Source organism: Rhinatrema bivittatum, chromosome 3 (assembly GCF_901001135.1).
Source record: "Rhinatrema bivittatum chromosome 3, aRhiBiv1.1, whole genome shotgun sequence".
NCBI classification, from domain to species: Eukaryota; Metazoa; Chordata; class Amphibia; order Gymnophiona; family Rhinatrematidae; genus Rhinatrema; species Rhinatrema bivittatum.
The window spans coordinates 418630536-418653362 of NC_042617.1; the positions used below are offsets into that span (position 1 = coordinate 418630536).

The 22827-nt window shown below is 44.0% G+C and overlaps 1 long non-coding RNA gene across 1 annotated transcript in view; it reads left to right on the forward strand.

Moving 5' to 3' along the window:
- The first annotated feature begins 4359 nt into the window (after nt 1-4359).
- LOC115088808 overlaps nt 4360-22827 on the forward strand; it is a 38458-nt gene continuing 19990 nt past the window's right edge. Inside the window, exon 1 of the long non-coding RNA XR_003855898.1 lies at nt 4360-4399. This is a non-coding gene — a long non-coding RNA (uncharacterized LOC115088808). The remainder of the gene's footprint in view (nt 4400-22827) is intronic.

Here is a 22827-nt window from a genome sequence, read left to right on the forward strand (position 1 = left end):
TATACACCCCAGAGTTCTGAAGGAACAAAAAATGAAATTTCAGACCTATTAGTAAAAATTTGTAAACTATCGTTAAAATCATCCATTGTACCTGAAGACTGGAGGATAGCAAATGTAACCCCAATATTTAAAAAGGGCTCCAGGGGCGATCCGTGAAACTACAGACTGGTTAGGCTGACTTCAGTGACAGGAAAAATAGTGGAAAGTGTTCTAAACATCAAAATCACAGAACATATAGAAAGACATGGTTTAATGGAACAAAGTCAGCATGGCTTTACCCAAGGCAAGTCTTGCCTCACAAATCTGCTTCACTTTTTTGAAGGAGTTAATAAACATGTGGATAAAGATGAACCGGTAGATGTAGTATACTTGGATTTTCAGAAGGCGTTTGACAAAGTTCCTCATGAGAGGCTTCTATGAAAAGTAAAAAGTCATGGGATAGGTGGCGATGTCCTTTCGTGGATAACAAACTGGCTAAAAGACAGGAAACAGAGAGTAGGATTAAATGGACAATTTTCTCAGTGGAAGGGAGTGGACAGTGGAGTGCCTCAGGGATCTGTATTGGGACCCTTACTTTTCAATATATTTATAAATGATCTGGAAAGAAATAAGACGAGTAAGATAATCAAATTTGCAGATGATACAAAATTGTTCAGAGTAGTTAAATCACAAGCAGATTGTGATAAATTGCAGGAAGACCTTGTGAGACTGGAAAACTGGGCATCCAAATGGCAGATGAAATCTAATGTGGATAAGTGCAAGGTGATGCATATAGGGAAAAGTAACCCATGCTATAATTACACAATGTTGGGTTCCATATTAGGTGCTACAACCCAAGAAAGAGATCTAGGCGTCATAGTGGATAACACATTGAAATCGTCAGTTCAGTGTGCTGCAGCAGTCAAAAAAGCAAACACAATGTTAGGAATTATTAGGAAGGGAATGGTTAATAAAACAGAAAATGTCATAATGCCTCTATATCGCTCCATGGTGAGACCACACCTTGAATACCGTGTACAATTCTGGTCGCTGCATCTCAAAAAAGATATAGTTGTGATGGTGAAGGTACAGAGAAGGGCAACCAAAATGATAAAGGGGATGGAACAGCTCCCCTATGAGGAAAGGCTGAAGAGGTTAGGACTGTTCAGCCTGGAGAAGAGATGGCTGAGGGGTGATATGATAGAGGTCTTTAAGATGATGAGAGGTCTTGAATGAGTAGATGTGACTCGGTTATTTACACTTTCGAATAATAGAAGGACTAGGGGGCATTCAATGAAGTTAGCAAGTAGCACATTTAAGACTAATTGGAGAAAATTCTTTTTCACTCAATGCACAATAAAGCTCTGGAATTTTTTGCCAGAGGATGTGGTTACTGCAATTAGTGTAGCTGGGTTTAAAAAAGGTTTGGATAAGTTCTTGGAGGAGAAGTCCAGTAACTGCTATTAATCAAGTTGACTTAAGGAGTAGCAACTGCTATTAATTGCATCAGTAGCATGGGATCTTCTTAGTGTTTGGGTAATTGCCAGGTTCTTGTGGCCTGGTTTGGCCTCTGTTGGAAACAGGATCCTGGGCTTGATGGACCCTTGGTCTGACCCAGCATGGCAATTTCTTATGTTCTTAAGCAATGTGACAAGACGATAGCTAAAGCCAGAAGAATGCTGGGCTGCATAGAGAGAGGAATAACCAGTAAGAAAAAGGAAGTGATAGTTCCCTTGTACAGGTCCTTGGTAAGGCCTCACCTGGAGTATTGTGCTCAGTTCTGAAGACCATATCTCAAAAGGGACAGAGATAGGATGGAAGTGGTCCAGAGATGGGTGACAAAAATGGTGGGTGTTCTCCATCAAATGACTTATGAGGAGAGGTTGAAGGACCTAAATATGTGTACGCTGGAGGAGAGGAGGTGCAGGGGAGATATGATACAGACCTTCAGATACCTGAAATGCTTTAATGATGCACAATCAACAAACCTTTTCAATTGGAAAGAAATCAGTAGAACTAGGGGTCACATAATGAAACTCTAGGGAGAACGACTCAGAACCAACATGAGGAAATATTTCTTCATGGCGAGGGTGGCTGATGCCTGGAATGCTCTTCTGGAGGAGGTGGTGAACAGAAAAACGGTGAAAGATTTCAAAAGGGCATGGGATAAATACTGAGGATCCCTAAAGGCTAGAGGATGGAAATGAAGAAAAGAGTGCATGTGGGTAACTTGCTGGTGTGGCGGTTATTACCGTTAACCAATAAACCTTCATACTGTTGATGCAACTCCATTATTGCTCTCTGCTTTTATGACAGGGGGAAAAGAGGACAAGGGGAATTAGATTCAGACAGCAACCAACAAGGACATTGGATTTTACGGTATGGGAAAGCAAATAAGCATGGGGGGGAAACAAATAAGCATGGATTAATTTGCTGGTGTGGCGGTTATTACCCTTAACCAACATGCCTGATATTTTGGATGCAACTCCAACATTGCTCTCTGCTTCAATGCCAAGAGGTAACAGGGAATTGGACTCAGACAAAAACCAACAAGGGCCCTGACTTTGACGGTTTGGGAAACTAAGTAAGGGGGTGAATTGTATGGCAAAGCAGATGCTACCATAAGCTTGCTGGGCAGACTGGATGGACCATTTGGTCTTTTTCTGCCATCATTTTCTATGTTTCTTTATAGGTGTACAGTTGTATGAAAGTTATCTTGTAAGCATTAAAAAAAAAAAAAAAGGACTGAGATGGAGGCAGCAAAGTAATTGCTGGCATAGGGCAGCAGAAAAGCTAGCACTGGCCCTGGGTGGTCTGCTTATAAAAAACAGAATCAGTTTAAATTCAAGGTGTTAAAAAATACACTTTAAATAGTCATTATCATCTTGATGGCTATTAGATTAGAATTGCTCTAAAATCCTATGTAGGATATTATTTAGTACAGATTCATTGTTATTATAACATATTAGTAAATATATTGATATAGCAATTTTCTAGTTCCAGTAATATAATATAAATATCTATTGAATAATATAATAGCAATATTCTAATGCAGCAAATAAGCATCACTTTTTGTTTTTAAATAGTGCTCAAAAAATATTAATCATCAAGAGCAAAGCAGTTTGCTTTAATAAAAATATGCAAAAATATATATGTATTTTTTTTGTACAGTTTCTCTGTATAAAAGGTAGAACATTAAAATGACCCGCAATTATTTTACTAACCAACTCAATTTTATTTATTTATTCAGTTTGTAACTGTGATATTGCTGTATAATAACATCATATTCATCAGTGAGCCTATTTTGATGAAAATCTATATGTGGGCAATTTTCAGACTGTCTGCACTAGGAAAAAGTCTAAAGGCACTTTTTGTTGTTTTGGTGCTATTAGTCTGGCCCAGGCTTGTTGTTCAGGGTAAGAGAACTAGGTTTATGCAGCAGGGACCCCTACACCTCCAGGAGAAACACTTATTATGAAAATAAATAATTTATCACTTTTCTGTGCTAGCATGCAAGAATACTTTTCTTGGGTAATTTTATATAATATTTATTATTTTTCTTAGTTATTTGGTTCTTTTCGTAAGGATTGTGCTGATGTGACCATCCACAATAGGAAGGGAGAAATCTGATGGCTCAGACTAACTAATACAGGCTATAACCTATCTGGGAAACCCTTACAATCTCACCCCTTCTCATGCAGGATCAGGTGACACAACCAGGAATGTTAACCCCTTGATGCCTGGCCTGGAGAATAACCTTTTCTTTTTGGTCATCTAACATCCCTTCTTGATAGCTGAATGGTCAACGATTGAGCTCTGTCCTCTCCAGGATGTCTCTATGACAGTCTCTGCTGGAAACCTCACAACTGTGTATGCTGTTTCCACATAAGGAGCCTTTTACTTTTCATGCTGTAAAACACCCTAGATGAGATGGGATCCCCACCGGCTTTGTATTAGGTGTCCTTGGCCGAGACTTACACTTCGGGTTTCTCTGATGTTGCTCACTAGGTATCATTGCCAGAAGTCCCTTCTCCAATTAGGTACTAATAAAAAGGGTTCGTAGCCCACCTAATCTAGACTCTCAGTGGTAGGGAGGAAGCGTGTGGATAAGAAAAGGGTAAGGGAATGATTAATACCAAACATATTTACAATACCAGATAATATTTCCACTGCCATTAGCAATGGTAACATGGAATAGACTTAGTTTTTGGGTACTTGCCAGGTTCTTATGGTCTGGATTGGCCACTGTTGGAAACAGGATGCTGGGCTTGATGGACCCTTGGTCTGACCCAGTGTGGCATTTTCTTATGTTCTTATTAGCTATTTTTATTATACTTATTATTGCAATTTCTAACATTTTTATTTCTTTATTTTTATTCTAGAATCAGTTCCTTAAATTCTACCACTGTGCATACGTCAGGTAAGTATAGTTTCTATTACTTATAAACCTTCACAAAAACAAACTTAAATACTACTATCACTACATCTTATATAAGAGTAACCCTTATATTTTTCAGGTATCCAAACTTGGAATCTCAACTTGCAAAATAAATTGTGTTCTTTTCCTTCTTTTCTTTTCCTTTCCTTTCTCTCTTATCTCTGTATTTTATTTCTTGTCTTTTTATATCTGTTTGTCTTTGTCCTATTCTCTGCTCTGTAGTGTCTATTTTCTATGGGGCGGATTTTCAGAGCCCTGCTCGCCTAAATCCGCCTAAATCCGGGCGGATTTAGGCGAGCAGGGCCCTGCGCGCCGGTAAGCCTATTTTACATAGGCCTACCGGCGCGCGCAGAGCCCCGGGACTCGTGTAAGTCCCGGGGTTTTCGGAGGGGGCGTGTCGGGGGCGTGTCGGGGGCGGGCCCGAACCGCGCGGCGTTTTCGGGGCGTGTCGGGAGCGTTCCGGGGGCGGGCCCGGGGGTGTTGAAGAGGTGGTGTGTACACACTTAAGGGGTAGATTTTCAAAAACCGCGAATAGGCGTACTTTTGTTGGCGCTCCAGGCGCAAACAAAAGTACGTTGGATTTCAGTAGATACGCGCGTAGCCGCGCGTATCCGCTGAAATCCGGGATCGGCGCGCGCAAGGCTATCGATTTCGTATAGCCGGCGCGCGCCGAGCCGCGCAGCCTACCCCCGTTCCCTCCGAGGCAGCTCCGAAATCGGAGCGGCCTCGGAGGGAACTTTCTTTTGCCCTCCCCTCACCTTCCCCTCCCTTCCCCTACCTAACCCACCCGCCCGGCCCTGTCTAAACTCCCCCCTTACCTTTGTTGGGGGATTTACGCCTCCCGGAGGGAGACGTAAATCCCCGCGCGCCAGCGGGCTGCTAGCGCGCCGGGACGCGATCTGGGGGCGGGTCTGGAGGGCGCGGCCATGCCCCCGGGCCGCCCCGGGCCGTAGCCATGCCCCGGGCCCGCCCCCGGAATGCTCCCGACACGCCCTGAAAACGCCACGCGGTTCGGGCCCGCCCCCGACACGCCCCCCGACATGCCCCCTCCGAAAACCCCGGGACTTACGCGAGTCCCGGGGCTCTGCGCGCGCCGGTAGGCCTATGTAAAATAGGCTTACCGGCGCGCAGGGCCCTGCTCGCCTAAATCCGCCCGGATTTAGGCGGATTTAGGCGGATTTAGGCGAGCAGGGCTCTGAAAATCCGCCCCTAAGTGTTTAGCATTTGCACCTCTTTCTTCTTCTTTTCTTCCTAAGTAGAGTCTGGTCTTGTGGTCTTCTTTCTTTTGGGCCGATACAGTAAAAAACGCACGCACAGGACACTCTCCTGTGTGTGCGATACAGTAAAAAAAATTATTTAAATTAGGCCCGGTGGTCCCTAGTGCCTCTTTTCGGACAAGAGCGGTGGCTGTCAGCGGGTTTGACAGCCGACACTCAATTTTGCCGGTGTCAGTTCTCGAGCCCGCTGACAGCCATGGGTTCGGAAACCGGACGCCGGCAAAATTGAGCGTCCAGTTTTCAACCTGCGAGCTGCCGCCATGATATTAAGTCAGAAGGTGCACAGAAAAGCAGTTTTTACTGTTTTTCTGTGCACTTTCCCGGTGCCCAGAGAAATTAGCACCTACCTTTGGGTAGGTGCTAATTTCTGAAAGTAAAATGTGCGGCTTGGCTGCACATTTTACTTACTGAATCACGTGGGAATACCTAATAGCGCCCGCAACATGCATTTGCATATTGCGAGTGCTATTAGGTTCGGGGGGGGGGGGGGGGTTGGATGTGCATTTTGGACACGCTATTACCCCTTACTGAATAAGGAGTAAAACTAGCACGTCCAAAACGCGCGTCCAAATGCCGGCTAACAGTGTATGGGCCTGTTTGTTATTATCCTGTTCTATAACTAACATAAAAAAAAAGTATATCTCCCTATCACGGTCCCCTGTTCCATAAGCTAAGATCAGTGCATTCCCTAGGGTGTTATGTCCATGTCGTCTTGTGTTTACTGTGTCTAGCTAGATAGAAAGTAAATAATAATTATAATTACCCTGGCTTTAGAAAAGGGCAGGGCCCTACCGGCATTCACATTCAGTCACTCGTGTATTGGCTGTGAATGCGGTGTATTGTTACTTTTTAAATCACTGTTTTTCTAATTTAGAATTTTCAAAGTAACTTCTGGATGAGTTTGCCCTTGCAGCTCAATAGGCTTGCTTCAATGAATCTTATGCTTGTTATTGCACATGTACTATATGTAACATTTTCTCTTTAGAAGTCTCATTTTATCATAAGGGGCTCTTCTCATCATCATCATCAACACTTTTCCATAGCAATGTGACTTCTTCACACTTTGTTAATATTTTATTCAATCTGTACTCTCATTCATATCACAGCCTGTCTAAGCTGACAGTGGATTCCGTGAGTCAGCTTCTTATTAATTGCCTTGAATCTTATATTCTTTCCTTGACTAGTTATTATGGTAAATATTACATTTCATACATACACACATTCATACAATCACTTCCCTTCTGCTCATGTCAATAGAATTGTGTTTTGTTTTAAACTTTTATGGCCTTGGAGACAAGCTGGAACAAGATGCTTCAGCTCTCATTAAATCTCACCAGGCTTCTTCAATAATTCTAAACTGTTACCTGTCTTTACCTGCAGGGAGATCATTGCTTTTGCTGATGTCATGTTTGAATAGTCCCTATCGGTCCTTGTAATAGAGTATGTGATAGAAAGCCTCAGACTGTCTTAACGGACCAGCACCAGCTATCTGGCCCGGTCCAACTTAAGACAGACAAGAAAGGGATCCTCGGGTGGGGGCGTTTCCCTGAGGTAAGGGATACAAAGTCGAGGCCCTGAGAGAGTTAGAGAGGCCCCAGGAAGGAGAAGGAAGCCTGAATCCAAATGTTGTGTTTGTTCTGGACATTTTTCTTTGCATGTCAGTCTGCTGAGGTAAGCAGCCATTTGCTTCTTTTCTGTCATGTGATTTTGAAAATAATCTGATGAAAAGCAGACCATTCTCCAGCCTGGTCTGTTCTGCGGCTTACTCCAGCCATAGACCGCTCCAAGGGTATCACAGTCCTTTATTGGTCCACAAAATTAAGTTTAAAACTTATATTTCTCAATTGTGTTTTCTATTAATGTTATTTCTTGATTTTAGGTAACCTTACTTTTGTATGTAGCCTTTCCAATTTTCAAATCTTTTCCTGTGCTTTTACCTTCTAAAAAGATGCTGCCTCTACCCCATCACAGGTTGTCAGAGAAGCCATTGTCATGTTCCCTAGGATACTGCTTTGGTTTATACCTTGGTTGCCATGGTGGTTCTAGTTTTCTTAGGTAGCTATGGGATGAAACATTGGTCTTAGGGGTGGCCAGATTCTACCATCGCTCCAATTTTTTAAATATTGCTCCTTAAGTCTTCCTCCAAATATTTTTCTGAACCTCAGGAACTTTTTCCTAAATTATTCCTATCCATTACTATCAGTTTTTATTTTCAAAAGTTCTTTCTTTTGTTCTTTATTCACTGCCATATTTCTTTCCTGAACCTCTTACCTTTTTGGAGGTTCATTTATTTCTTCTCAGGGGTTCTTTATGTGTTTTTAATGGTCACTATTCTTATTTCTTATGTCTTAATGCATTTTAGGTGTTTTTACTCACCTAAATGTACCCTGGTTCTGAAGAGGCTGACTTCCATTTTAAAATTCACTCTGGGGGTCAAAAGGTAGGTTTGCTCAGGTGGCCACCATTATCATTTTCTTTAAATTTTATTTCTTTAGCTTTATTTTTTATTAAATCTATGACTCCCCCCCCCTTGGAGTGTGGGTACCCACTGATGTCATCAGTGATGTCAATGGGACCATGGCCTTGCCTGCTCCATGGTGTTGAGGACTTCTCAGGCCTCCCGATGCTGATTGCAGTTTTATTTCTTTTTTCTTGCTGTAAAACCCACGGAGGCATGGGAACCCACCTGATTGCTTGAAACCCACAGTGGGAAGATGCTGGCAGTCATGGCACTCCAGTCTGTCCATTGTAGCCTGCCTCCCTCTTTCTGGTCATGATGCTCACAGATTCGGGCCCATCACATCACGGTGCCATCAGCAGCAAGAGCACCCAGCAGTTCAGTGCCTGCAGTGGCAAGGTATCAACATCCTCACCCTCTCTGCCCAGAAATCCCAGCTGGCACCCACCATCCCTGATCGTGCTGTTCATCAACTTTGACCCAGAGAAGGAAAGCTGCAGACACTGCAACAGCCTAATGCTACCTTGCCCGCCTCCTTTCCAGCCACTCTCCAGTGTGATCACATTGCGACTTCTCTTTTTCAGTCTTTTCTTGTGACCTGAACATTGCCACTGCTTTAATTGCATGCTGGCTCTTCCTATTTTGTTGTTCATGTGACTCACTCAGTGGCTCCTCATGGCCTAATCCCTACTTAAAATCTAGGGACTGAATTTAGTTTTCACTATATTTTTTTAATTTGCTCCATTTCCCCCTCTGTGCTATTTTCTTAGGTCTAGGGCAGCTTACTGACAGGGCCCAGCTTCATTTTTTTGCTGCTGTTGTTGGACCTGTGGACTACCAGGCTTTCAGGCCCTGGGACTCAGGTAAACCTTTTTTATATTTATTTTTGGACAACTCCTTTACAATGCTACTGTCCTTAATTCCCCAGTCCCACATTTGGGAGGTCTTTTGACTTTATCCCAGGTTGAATGCCCCAGTATTTCTTGTACTTGTGCTCTGTAAAAGAGTCAGTGAGCTGGTGTACCCTTTGTTGTCCATGTAGACCATTGGAGTTTGTGCTCCTCTTTAGGCTCTGTCCCCTCAGCATCATCTAGAATATCTAAATTCTCCTTCTTCATCTCAGGTTGCTGCTCCTCTTCTCATCTGCAATAACATCCAGTTGTTCTGCAGATCGAACATGGTTTGTACCAGCAATGATATTTGATTGATCTATGGTTTCATCTTGACACATGTTGGTGTTAACGCTCATGGATACCATCTCCTCCAAGATAACTGGAGACATGACATTCAGTGAGAATGTCTCATTGAAATGTCACTCTGGGCTACTGTTACTAAGCTATATCAGGCAGCAAGGTTCTGTATCCCCAGCCTTGTTTCCTGTATCCCAACAAGGCACGCTCTATGATTCTGTTTGCTGTCTTGGAACATGTTTCTTTCAGAACATCTATGTAGGCATTACAGCCAAATACTTTTAGGTAACTCATGCAAGGTTTTCTGCTGTTCCACATTTCATGTGGTGTCGCCTTATTCACCCTTGTTGGCAGCAGATTCTGCAGAGAATTTTCAGCCATCAGTGTCCCTTCCCAGAACTTGTCAGGAAGGTTAGCATCCAGCAGCTTGTTCTTTGTCATCTCCACAAATATGCAGTTCTTATTTTCTGCTACACCTCTCTGTTCAGGAATGTAAGGCACTTGTCTGCCAGATCCCTTTTTGGTTGAGATATGCTTGAGTTTCTCTGTTCACATAGTCTCTTCCAATGGGGCTGATGTAACGAGATGCGCTGAAGCTGCCGCGGGTTTGTGTGCACCTATACACGCATTTGTACTCATATTTTCCTGTGCATAGTCCTATACGGGGATGTAATAAGTGTTTTGTGTGCGAGGAAAAAAAGAGCGTATGAAAGTGCTTATAGACCCACGGTTTTTCCTGCATGAGTGCATGCTAACGGCATGCAAAGAAGGCAATTAGCTAATCATAAGCAATGCAGGGAGCCATGCTAATGCTGGGTTTTTAATGCGGGTTTTTTACTGCCATGGTCAGGGAATGAGTTAAATGTCATCGCCGAATCGGGGGGGGGGGGGGGGGGGGGGTTGTGTCCGTCTGTTCCCAATGTCCTCTGTCCGCCCTCCTCATCTCTTTGGCACCTCCCTCTTCACCCGCGGGCAGATTGGCTGCTGCGGTGTTCCTCTGCCGAGGTCCTCCGGCATCCCCGGACCAGCTCCACCCTGCTAACCGCCATGTTTCCTGGAGGCCTAGGGGCGTGCGCACGGCATGACCCTGACTGAAGTACTGGCGTTGGCGTGAACCTCGGGGGCGTCCTCCAAAGATGACGTCACCCGCGACGGATATTTAAGGTCTCAGAATTTGCTAACACATCGAGTTAGCAAGGATATAGATTCGTTCTATCTATGCTACTCTGCCTCCTCGGACTAACCAGGGGTACCCACTCCTTGGGGGCCTCGCTCTCTCTCTTACTTTGTAGATTGCAGTCTGGAACCGGTACTTGCTCCTCGAGGGCCTTTGTTCTTGGACTTCTTCGAATTCACTTCTGCTTGGAAGTCAGCACTGCCTACTACATCTGTGAGTTACCATCGCTCTCTCAGAGCTTTCCCTGGAACCAGGTACTCGCTCCTCGAGGGCCTATACATTCCAACTCCTGGGCTTCTATGAGACATTGTGTGAGTCTTACTACAGCTCAGCCTCCAGGGATCGCTGTTCCAGCTTCTGAGGGACTACAACACCGCCAGGCATTCCAGCTCACTACTGACACCTCTGGTGGTTCAGTATACTGTCTAATAAAAGAACTAGTGTGTGTCTGTCTCCATACTCTGAGCCTGACCAGTGGTTCCTCTCGGGGTCTTCCCCAGGGGCGTGGTCATCTGCCACTGGTCCAAGGATCCACCCACAACTCTCCTAAATACTACAGATTGCTAACTCCTATCTGATTGCTCCTCCCATCAGATAGCGGTTTCATTACAGGTGGGCCTATGTTGGCATCCGAACATCTGGAAAACTACCTAGCTGAGTGCTTATCTTCGCATCCAAGTGGCTAGCTTAGCTAGGTGCTTTTCTGGGCAAGCGAGCTACCAGCATGGCTAGGTGGTTTTCTCAGCATTGGAGCGGCCAGCTTAGGTGCTTCCCTAGGCACTTTTCTCAACGTCCAAGTGGTCAGAGTTGCAACCAGGAGGTAGGCCCACTCCGCCTACCTATGGGTCCCCACCGTTAGCAGGCGGAGTGGGCTGATAGAGGCCACTGGAGCTTCACCTATACCAGCACTCGTTCCCCTCGGGTTGAGCTTTTGGGTGCCGGGGCCGGCAGGACTTAGGTGGTCCTCGGTGTAGAGACACAGTAAAGTCTGATGCAGCCCAGAGGCAGCGGGTAGAGGATGGTGCAGTCTTACTCAGAACACGGCAGTGTCCTGGAAACCCGAGTGCCAATGGAACGAGAGCAGACAGGGGGCGCTCGAGCAAAATCAGGCCAAAGCCAGAACAAACTACGTTCAGGGAGTAAGCTGAAGAGGCATCAAACAGGCTTGAGTGAGGGCTGACAGCAATCCGAAGGCAGCGACCAGCAAGGCTGAGGTCTGATCACGAAGATAGTTAAGCAAAGCAGAGGTCAAAGTCCAAAGAGAGTCAATGGTGTGGTGAGGCGAAGCAGAGGTCAAAGTCCAAGAAGCAATCCGAAGACAAAGACACAGGAACTTGAGGAAACACCTGGAGGCAACAGAGAACGAAGGAACCTGTTGCAAAGGCAAGCTCTGACCGTTAGAGCTTGCATTAAATAGGCCCAGGTGAATGACATCATTCGGGATGGGACGGCAGCCCCAGCGCACCGCGGGCCCTTTAAATCAGTCAGAGAGGCACGTGTGCACACTTGGAGAACCCAGGAGGAAGAGGTGGCCGGCAGCGGTGTATCTGCTGCGGGGCGGCCTCGCGAGGACGGCAATGGCATCTCCACCACACCACGATACCGAGGGCTGCAGGAAGAGCCGCAGAAAGGAGGGCAATGCAGGAGGCACTCCCACTCTATTGCGGAGGGGCCCATGCTTGATCCCAGAATGGCAGCAGCAGAAGGTGAGGAGGCTGGTTATTTATTTATTTATTTATTTTATTTAAGGTTTTTATATACCGGCAATCATGAAAACATATCTTGCTGGTTTACATGGAACGGGAGTGCATTAAATACATCAATTCGAACTGTGGTGACCGAAGGAGCAGTTACAAATAACAAGGGTAGCAGAACTTGGAGAAGAAGGAAGAGATAGGAAAGAATAAACGGTTAAACGGTATAAATAAATTAAATGCTATGTACAAAAGGCATGATTAGTGGTTGAGAGTTTTGTGGAGTCCTTGGAATGTGTCCTTGACTTGTGTTATTAGATTGTGTCTTGGAAAGCTTGGTTATGGGCTCTGTGGCCAGCCGACATAACAAAAACATGCATACAGGCATGCACAAACCCATGGCAGCTTCAGCGTACCTTACTACATTGGCTCCTTTGTGTGCCTGGAGTAATCATCAATGAAGATCAGGAAGTATCTGCTTCTAGAAGGAGTTACTGTCTTCATTGGTCCACACAGATCACGATGGATTAGCTCATCTGTACTGCTGTGGCTTGCCTCTGGCTATGTTACACATGTTTTTTGTTCTTCAGAGAGCATATTTATCTCAGTTTATCTGTGTACAGGGGTATCTTTAAACCCATTGACATAGTTTTGTTCAGCAAGTCATTTATTGCATTTATTGGTACCAGGCATTAGGAAAGAATTAAAAACCTGGCTTTTCCAACAGGCATATTCAATTGATAACTAGCCCCAAGCAGAATCCTATATTCTTTCATATTTTCTATTTTTATTTTTTAAATAATTAATGGAGTTTTTAGTTAGTTCTAGTTATCTTGCTTTTGATAATGTACATTTGGACAATTTTGTGAACATAATGTATTTTATCTATTTCTCTTTTAATATAATTTATTGTAGACCATTGAGATAGAATTTTTCTGTGCAACGGTATAGAAAACCATACAAATAAATAATAAATACATCTGGGCATCTGAGCTCCAGGTACCTGTTCTATGTATGTACACACTCCCGGTGTGGGGATTGGGTAGCTGCGTTGGCTTCTTTATATGTGCAAGTAATTCTGTCCAGGTTGTTACCTGCAACCCCTTGTGCCCCTATGCTTTCCCCCTTCTGAATCATGCATGTATTCCTGTGGAATTACACAGTGAAGCCCTTGCTTGTCAGTTGTTTTACTGACAGCAAGCTTCCCTTCAGGTCTGATACGTATAGCATATTCTACATGAGAAGTCTGTGCCACCAATGGTAATGCATCTAAGCTATCCTTTTCCTTTTTCTAATGTAGAAACATATTTCCAATCTGCTAGAAACATTTTATTTTTCACACTGCAATTAATGTCTATGAAAAAAATCTCTATTGCTTGTTATGTGGCTTTTGCTCCCGAATCAATACACCATTCTGTACAGAATTCTGAGTGAACTTGACTTCATTTCCAAAGCCATTCAGTATCCCTTTGTTGTTGTTACATTTAGCAGCTTATAGTGCACTGCATCAGCTAGGTTTCAGATTTCCAGGCTAGGCATTTCATTTTTAAATGTCCTACTTTTCTGCAGCCTCCTGCTGCTATCAAGAGAGAGCATGGACAGAGTGGAGTAGCAAGTTTGGGCTGGCCAAGTAAAGCAAAATGAAACTGCTTTAAAAGCTCCCACTGCTGTAGTGGTCAGGGATGTGCCGTGGGAGTATAAGCCTCCGCGCCTGCTGCTACAGAAAGGGCTGGACAGAAATGAGAGTGATAGCAGGGAACATTTTTGCCAGCTCCACTCCTATTGCAGTGCTTCTCTGGGCTCACTGATGTCACTTTTGATGCTGCAAACCTGGAAGAGACCACTGGGTCACAGCACATATGATGGCCAGCAATGAAGAGTTTGTAAAGAGCTCTGAGAAACAAGTAAATCTATGTTGCTTCTCCTCAGTTCTAGCTTAAAAAAAAATGAAAAAAAAAAACCTTGTTCAAACTGGCATCTCCAGATACTTATTTTTGTCATTATGTTTGTTTATTAATATGATTTTATTATGTATGTCTTCTTTGTAACCCACCCTGAACTATTCTGAGGGCAGGCTATAAATAATTGTTAATAAATAAATAAGTAAGCAATGGGAAACCACTAGGAAGGCTCCCACAGTTAAAATACGCTGAGAGGATAAAAGGGAAACCTGAAGACACATGTTAAACATAAGTTGCCACAAAATAAAAAGTCTTTCCTGCAACTGGTGTGTAGGCAGCACAGAGGTTCCCTGCTGAAGGTGAGAGGGCACATAAAAGCAGTGAGACCTGCCGGTGCAAGTTATTCAGAGGCAGGCTCATGCTTATTGATGCTGCATGTGGCTGTGATGTCTGTGAAATAATAAGTGAAAGGATACCCGATGAGTGACAGGGCTTGCTTCCTAGCGGAAAACTATTGACATTTTATTCCACTTTAATGTTACATTTGGAATATGGAGACTATCCCTACATTGAAAGAGGTGCAGTAGGGAAGTTAAAAGAATTCTTCTATGAAGATTGGAAATGTGAGAAGCTGGGACTATATTATTGAGGGAAAAGTGGGAATATTTATATATGTTGTGAATGGAATGGACGTGGTGCTGGTGTGAGTTGTGTGGTATGGAATATATTGACTTGGGTGTATGAGAGTGTGGGATATAAAAAAAAAGGGGATGGGGTATTTATTTGATAAGCTTTATGAACAATATAGGTAATTTGATGTTTACAAATACAGGTAACAATTTTCAACAAGTGATAAATTAATAAATATGTTTTAGATTGGAAGTGTGGTTTGAGAGTATAGACTGTCTCCTTCTGTGGGAGGTTTTACAGTTGGTTTGCATTATAGATGGTCTTTTAGCAGTTTACTGGTGTCTTATTGTACTCTATTATTGGTATCTGGCATTAGATTGATCCCAAACTTATACATGTGGAAAAGGAGGCAGCTAGGCACAGACAAAGACATTTTGAGGACCAGAAGTATATCAGCATGACTCCTGCAGAGAGAGAAAATAGTAGGTTATTTTTGTGTCACAGAAAAGGTAAATTGGAAAAAAAATCCATTAATAATGGTAGATATTGATTGGGTTTTAATTTAATGGCATAGCTCTAATAGAAAGAGATGTCTTTAGAATTGAAGGTAAGAAAAAGGAGAAATTTCTGTGAAAAAATTTTTGGTTAAAGTTAAATTTAGCAGCAAAACCATGCAGAAATTAGAAATCTGCTGTAGTTAAAGGCTTGGATGGAAAAATTGAACTGATTCTGATTGATGTTGAATTAATCTGGATGCAGTACAGTGAGAATTCTCAGACAGAAGCTGGTTTGTAGAACCAGAAGCTATGAGAACTGACAGGCCATTAGTGTTCCAATAATGACTTTGTGCATAACCAGGCAGAGGGACTTGCTATTATAAAGGATAGTTTAGAAGCCACAAGGATTTGTTTTGAAGTAACTCTCTAAATTAATAGTTTGGAAACTAAACAAGGAAAATTTGTCTGCTAAATACAACGTTCTCTACTAGAGCTGCTATCAGTGAAGGGGCTGAAGGAAACACTTGGTGTTGAAATAAAAGCATCTACATTCTTCACTGATTGAAACAGGAATAAGATTGTCCCAGTTACTGGCAAAAGCTCTGTCCAATCGAGATCGACAGACATACTCGGGAATGTAAAATCGGCTTATCTCTGACAAATTTAATTAAGAATATAAATTTATTTATTGTTTCTTTTATTTATTAGTTCACAAAAACAGTATTCTGTTCAGGAAACGAGGAATATGCATACCTAGAGCTTGTGGAAGATAATTTACGAAAGAGTAGATAGTTTCTCTTGCAGTTTTGCAGGTGTTGTGCTGAGGACAGATGAGGGCCAGAGAATCAAGAACAAGAAGGCGCACCTATATATTCTAGCATTGCCTGCAAAGATTCTTCAGAACTGAGAGCTGTATTTGCACACCTGAATATTAGCATATACACATGTAACTAGCCTCTACTTTCATACTTGTATTTTATAAACATTGAAAAGCATATATATATATATACATATGTATGTTTAGATAAAAAGGGTCAGTGTAGGAGCATTCTGGGACGAGGCCAAAACTTGCACACTAAAGGGTGGATTTTCAAATGCCCACACCTGTAAAAAGCGGGGTTTACGCACGAGGCCAGGCCTTGCTTGCGCTGTGCGCATTTTAAAATGGGTCCAGTCACGCATGTAAACCCTGCCTCGTGCACAAGTGCCGGGCCTAAAACAAGGGGGGAGCGGGGTCTGGGCGGGGCAGGACAGTGGCCATTAGCTGCTGTCCCGGGGAAATGTGCGCCGTAGTTGGCTGGCGTGCAGAAACTACTACTCCTCCTGAGCAGTAAGTAGAAAAATAAAAATTTTTGGCTAAGACTTGGCTCAGAGGCCGGGTCCCGATGCTGGTTCCTTGGCCTGGACCCAGGCCTGATGCTGTGACATGACTCATAAGCTGAGTCCCGATGCCTGGGCCTTGACCTAGGCCCGGAGCCCAGATCGAAGCCCGTTGATGCAACCCAGCCCGGAGGCCTGGTCCTAACGCCTGGGCCTTTGCCTAGGCTGGAGCCCAGACCCAGGCACGACGCTGAGACTTGGCTCAGTGACTGGGTCTTGACACCAGGGACTTGGCCTAAACCCAGGCTGGCTGGATGCTGTGACTCATCCTGGAAGCCAGGTTCCAATGCCAGGGCCTGGCCTGGAGGCCAGGACCCAAAGCCAGGGCGTCAGTCAGGCCCTGGCCCGGAGCCCGGGCCTTGCAGTTTCTCCCTCTTCATTTTCTTCTTTTCTTCTGAAGCAGTCTGCTGGAGTTGCAGCAGAGTTAATCAACTCTGGCATATGCACCCCAGTAGCTGGCACCCTTTTTATATATTAATGCCAGGACCTCAGCCCAGACCCAGGTCCAATGCTGTGATCTGACATGGAGAGGGAGGTCTCTGAGTAGGCTTTCTGCATGTATGTTCAGAATCAGTTCTGGATTTTACTGTTTCCATTCCACTAGATTATGCAGTTGTCCTCAGATGTACATAGGCCCGCAGTTATGACCCGACCCAGATGACTCAGACTCCGGGTCATGTTATGGTGTTGTGCCTGGCTAAATGTATGCTCTTAGATAGGAATCAAAAATCCAGAACCTCAAGGGTTGCATTTTCAGAAATGCTTCCCATGACATGAGCGGGATCTCAGAGGCAGCTGAGCTCCAGAGCCTCAATGCATGTATTAGAAAATCAAAACAATGGTTCTAGATATGATAAGGAACTAGGAAACATTCTGGGAAAGGGGAGCCTCTTTAGTCAGGAGATAGAGCAGCTTTAAATATAGATGATGGGAGAAAGCTGATAGTCGCTCAGAAGTGCATGAGTCAAATGGATGTACCTTCCAAACATACTTGCAAAACAGGGAAGTTAGAATATCCCAATAGTGTTTAAGGCTGAAGTAGCCGAGACAGACATAGACAAAGAGCACCCAGATGTGAATGACTCTAGACTGTATGTACCATTTGCTAACAAGCAAGTTATGAATGCAAAGAGAAATTAAAATTAAAAATACATTTTAAAATGTTTGAGTAATGTCAGAAGTCTGAACAGTAAGACTGGTTTTTTAGAATGTATGGCATTTATGTGGATATAGATATCATAGGCATTTCAGAGACATGGTGGAAGGAGGATAACCAACGGGGCTGTTACAATGCTGCTTGCTGCTAGGCCACAAGCAGCCTCTCACCTCTCCGCTGCCAGCCTTCCGATGCCATTCCTCATGGCCCAGAGGCCACCACCCTGCCGTCTGCAGTGGGCCCTGTCCGTCTTTGCGGCCTGGAGGTCGTCATTGACACTTCTTTCTTCCGCGGCCTGGAGGCCACCGCCAGCACCGTTCCTTCTGCAGCCAGGAGGCCGCCTCTGTCATCTTGTTCTGTGGCCTGAAGGCCACCCTGAAGCTTCCTCTTCTTGCAGCTGGTAGGCCGCCCCAGAGCTCCTCTTCACGGCCTGGAGGCTGCCGACGCGATCTCCTCCCCTGCGTGGGGAGTCTCTGCCTGCAGTATTCTCTCTTCACAGCAGGAGCCGCCTCAGACATCTCGGGCCTACTCCTGCTTCAACTCTTCTTCACAGCATGGCTGCTGTCCTTGGTCCTACCTCCTTAGGTGCGGGGCTGCGCATTTCCTCAGGATTTAAAGGACCAGTCCTCTTGGCTCCTCCTCGTGATGTCATCCTGGGTGTTCCTCTTCAGCCCTACAAAAGCGCTCAGCCTTTAGTTCCTCTTCACCTTCACAAGGAATTGGTCATGGAGTTGGATCTCTCCTGGATCTTCAGTTCCAGCTCTTCATTCCAGGAGACCTCTGTGATCCTTCTTCACTTCTTCAAGGCACTCTGTTCCTCATTGGTACTCCTTGTCTTTGTCCATGGTTCCTGAACCTTCGTCTTGATCTTCGTTCCATGTCCTGGTCTCTTGACAGATCCCATCCTCTTGTCTCCAGATGTCCTGATGTCTCCGTGTCTCCTGATGTCCAGACGTCCCCTTGTCTTCGGATGTCCAGATGTCTTGGTCCTTTGATGTCTTTGTCTGTCATGTTCCAGATGTCCCTGAGGTCCTCCTCTCTTGAGGTCCCTGATGTCCTGAGGTACCCGTGACCTTTGTATCTGATGTCCTACGTTTCAGCCCTGATGTTCCGAACTCTAATCCTGAAGTACCGTCAGGCCTCAAGCTCTGGGTTCAGCTTCGCCTCGCCCCAGTCCTCGTCTTCAGCTGACCTTCCTGGGAGTAAATCCGTATCTATCCGGTGTCTGAGTTTGGTGGCTGGAGCCTTCTTCCGGTTGGATCTCTCATCAAGCACTGCCCGGATTCCTCCTTCATCCTGAACCTCAGCCCTGCCCATGTTCCGCTCTCCGCGTGGTCCGCGACCAGCCTCCTTAGGTTGTGTAGGGCACGCAATGGGACAGGGTGGTCCGCAACCAGCCCAAGTCAGCTGTTTATGGCGCCCTGAGCAGCAGTGCCTATCTAAGTCTCCGAGTATCCTGAGTCCTTGTCCTAGTCCCTTCCAAGTTCCAAGTGGTCTCATTCAAGTTCCAAGAATCCCTGTCTCGTCTCATCCGAGTTCCAAGTTCTTGTCTGAAGCCTTTCCAAGTTCCAAGTCTTCGTGTGAGCCTTTCCAAGTTTCAAGCCCTCGTCTGAGCCCTTCCAAGTTCCAAGAGTCCTCATCTGGGTAACCGGAATCCTCTCCTCAGTCTACGTCTGATTTCCTTTCATGTCTGAGCATCTTCCTTCTGAGTTCCAAGTTCCAAGTATCCTTGTCTCATCTTGGTTCCAAGTATCCTCAACTTGTTCAAGTCTTCAAGCCTAGTCCAAGTCCGAGGTGCCGTCTTCTTCCTAGTTCCAGTATTATCGCCTGTCCTCGACCTCTGTCTGTCCTGCCGCATCTGCCGCTCCCTAGTGGTAGGTCCAAAAGGGATATCGAGTGGCCAGAAAGCTACCCCAGAGACCAGCATTGCATTGCTGGGTCTCTACCGGTGCGTGCAATTTCGGAAGAAGTTAGGGTGGTGGTCAGCCTGCTCCTCCCATGCTTAGGCACGTCTTGCCTGCTGCAAGTCATGTCGTGGTCCAAGGGCACACATCTCCCCAGCGCTCCCCACAACAGGACACTATCATGCCATGGTATAAATTATAAAAACTATAGAAAAGTCTACCTCAAGTATTGAAGGATTGTATGAAGTCAAACTGGGGAAACTGTTATGACACCAAGGCAATATATGGAAGTCTTCATGCAGGAAGTGTAACACTTGCTTGGCGTGAGCATAATCTGGTATAACAAGATTATTGTATACTAGCACTCATACCCACAGTAGTGGACTCATACTGGACCTATAAGATAGCTTTATGAGATAACAAGTAAAGCATCTTTTCATCTGGGGTCACCAATGATTACAAATTTATTCTGACATCCACAGTGGTGGAGTTGGAGTTTAAGTAGCCCTATAGGCATCTTAAAAGCCTTATGTTGGCACTTTATGAGGTTTCCCTAGTTTGACTTCATACAATCCTTCAATACTTGAGCTAGACTTTTCTATAGTTTTTGTTATTGCATAAGTGTCTAACACTCTTTGTATCCTTTTTTATGGTATAAATTATATCATCATGATAGGGAAGATCAAATTAGTGGAGGGATCGCACTATATGTAAAAATAGCCTGGAGCGAAGCATGTTAAAAAAATCTGCAAGCTACAAAATTCAGTGTGGAATGTTTATGGATAGAAATTCTACGTGTGATGGGTGAGAGTATAGCAGTGAGTGTATTATAGCAGCCACCTGGCCAAAATGAAGAAGCAAACTGTGAAATTCTAACTGAAATTACAATAGCAAATAAATTTGATAGCAATAAATATAGGAGCACAATCACTGGCAAGTTTTTCGATGTGAAATTCTAACTGAAATTTCGATGTGAAATTCTAACTGAAATTACAATAGCAAATAAATTTGATAGCAATAAATATAGGAGCACAATCACTGGCAAATTTACCGATGATAGCCAAACTGATGGAAAAAACAGTCAACAAACAACTCTCAGAATACCTTGAGGATCACAACATACTATCCTCAGCTCAATACGGCTTCCGCAAAGGTCTCAACACTGAATCCCTTCTCCTCTCACTCACGGACAACATCCTCTTAAACCTAGAAAAAAAACAAGCCTACCTACTGGTCCTTCTTGATTTATCTGCAGCCTTCGACACGGTAAATCACACCATACTCATCAATCAACTAGAAAATATAGGCATCAAAGGGTCTGCACTCAGCTGGTTTAAATCTTTCCTGAGCGATAGGTTTTACAAAGTAAGGATAAATAATACAGAGTCCCACCCGGTACTATCAGACCAGGGAGTCCCTCAAGGCTCCTCTCTATCACCCACTCTATTCAATATCTACCTCCTCCCTCTTTGTCAACTTCTCTCAAACCTGAATCTCACCTATTTCCTCTATGCGGATGACATACAGATCCTCATCCCAATTACAGAGTCCTTACAAAAAACCATCACTATCTGGAATGAATGCATTCAACCCATCAAACAACTACTCTCCAGTCTCAACCTTGTTCTGAACACTAACAAAACAGAGATGCTCATTATCACCCATGAATCCCCTTCTAACCCAACTAATCTCTCCCTGCCCTCTTGTCCTAATATCAACTTCTCACCTGTCGTCCGGAATTTAGGAGCCTGGCTGGACAATCTACTAAATTTAAAAAAATTTATAAACAACACGACCAAGGACTGCTTTTACAAATTGCAAGTCCTAAAAAAACTTAAACCCCTCCTTCACTTCAACGACTTCCGCCTTGTACTTCAAGCAATTGTTCTTACAAAGATTGACTACTGCAACTCTCTCTTACTCGGTCTTCCTCTCAACTCTATCAAACCCTTACAGATGGTCCAGAATGCCGCCGCCAGAATTCTCACTAACTCTAACAAAAGGGAACACATCACACCCATACTCCATAACCTACATTGGCTTCCCATCAAATACAGGATCCTTTTCAAAATCCTAACCATCATTCATAAATCAATTCACAACATCTCGCCCATCAATTTAAAGACGCAACTTCGACCTCATACCTCCTCACGACCCATCAGAAGCGCATACAAAGGTACACTGTATGCCCCACCCGCAAAAACATCACGAAGGAAACGAGCTCTATCAACTGCTGGACCTCATCATTGGAACACTCTCCCCCCAGACTTAAGACTAGAATCAAGCCATCCGGTCTTCAAAAAAAAGCTAAAAACCTGGCTCTTTAGCCAAGCTTTCACAGACACATAAGCAACTCAACCCTCGCAGTCTGCCCATAGTCTGCTCTCCATCACCTTCCATCTTCGACCCTTTTCCCCCTTCCACCCCTATATCACGTTATGACGGCCTCATGTTACTCTATGACTTATGTCAACTTAAGACATTAATGTTTAGGCCTTATGTTAATTCATAAAATTATGTCACCTCATTTCCCTATTGTTTATGCCTTATGTTACTCTATGACTTAGATCACTCTATGATAGCTGGATCACTTGTGTTTTCAGATTTCACCACCCAAAGACTTCGTTACACAATCTGCCTTCGCTTCTTTATTTATCTGTTACATGTTATTGTATTTTTACCTCATTTAAGTAGTTAATTTCAATTCCAATTTTTACTTTATTTTTATATTGTATTTATTGTGTACACTTCAGGGAAATCTAACCAAGTTAAAAATTTAACCAGACTTAGTTCATCTTTATCTAAAACCATCCAGTTTGTCCCTAACCCAGAGAAGTTACCTTATGAAGTTTCCTTGAATCGTTACTATTCATTATGTTATGTAAAGCCTTGTTTAATATGTTTCTTGTAAAGCCAGGGGCACTGTTTCCCGTCCCGCGGCATTATTGTTGTTACCTGTAAACCGGACTGATTTGTTTCCCAACAAGAATTTCGGTATATAAAAATCCTAAATAAATAAATAAATACATAAATAAGTTAAATGTAAAACAGTAATTAGACAGGCCAAGAGAGACTTTGAGAAAAATCTTGCCAGTGAGGCAAAAACTAATAATATAAACTTTTTCAAGTACATTTGAAGCAAAAAG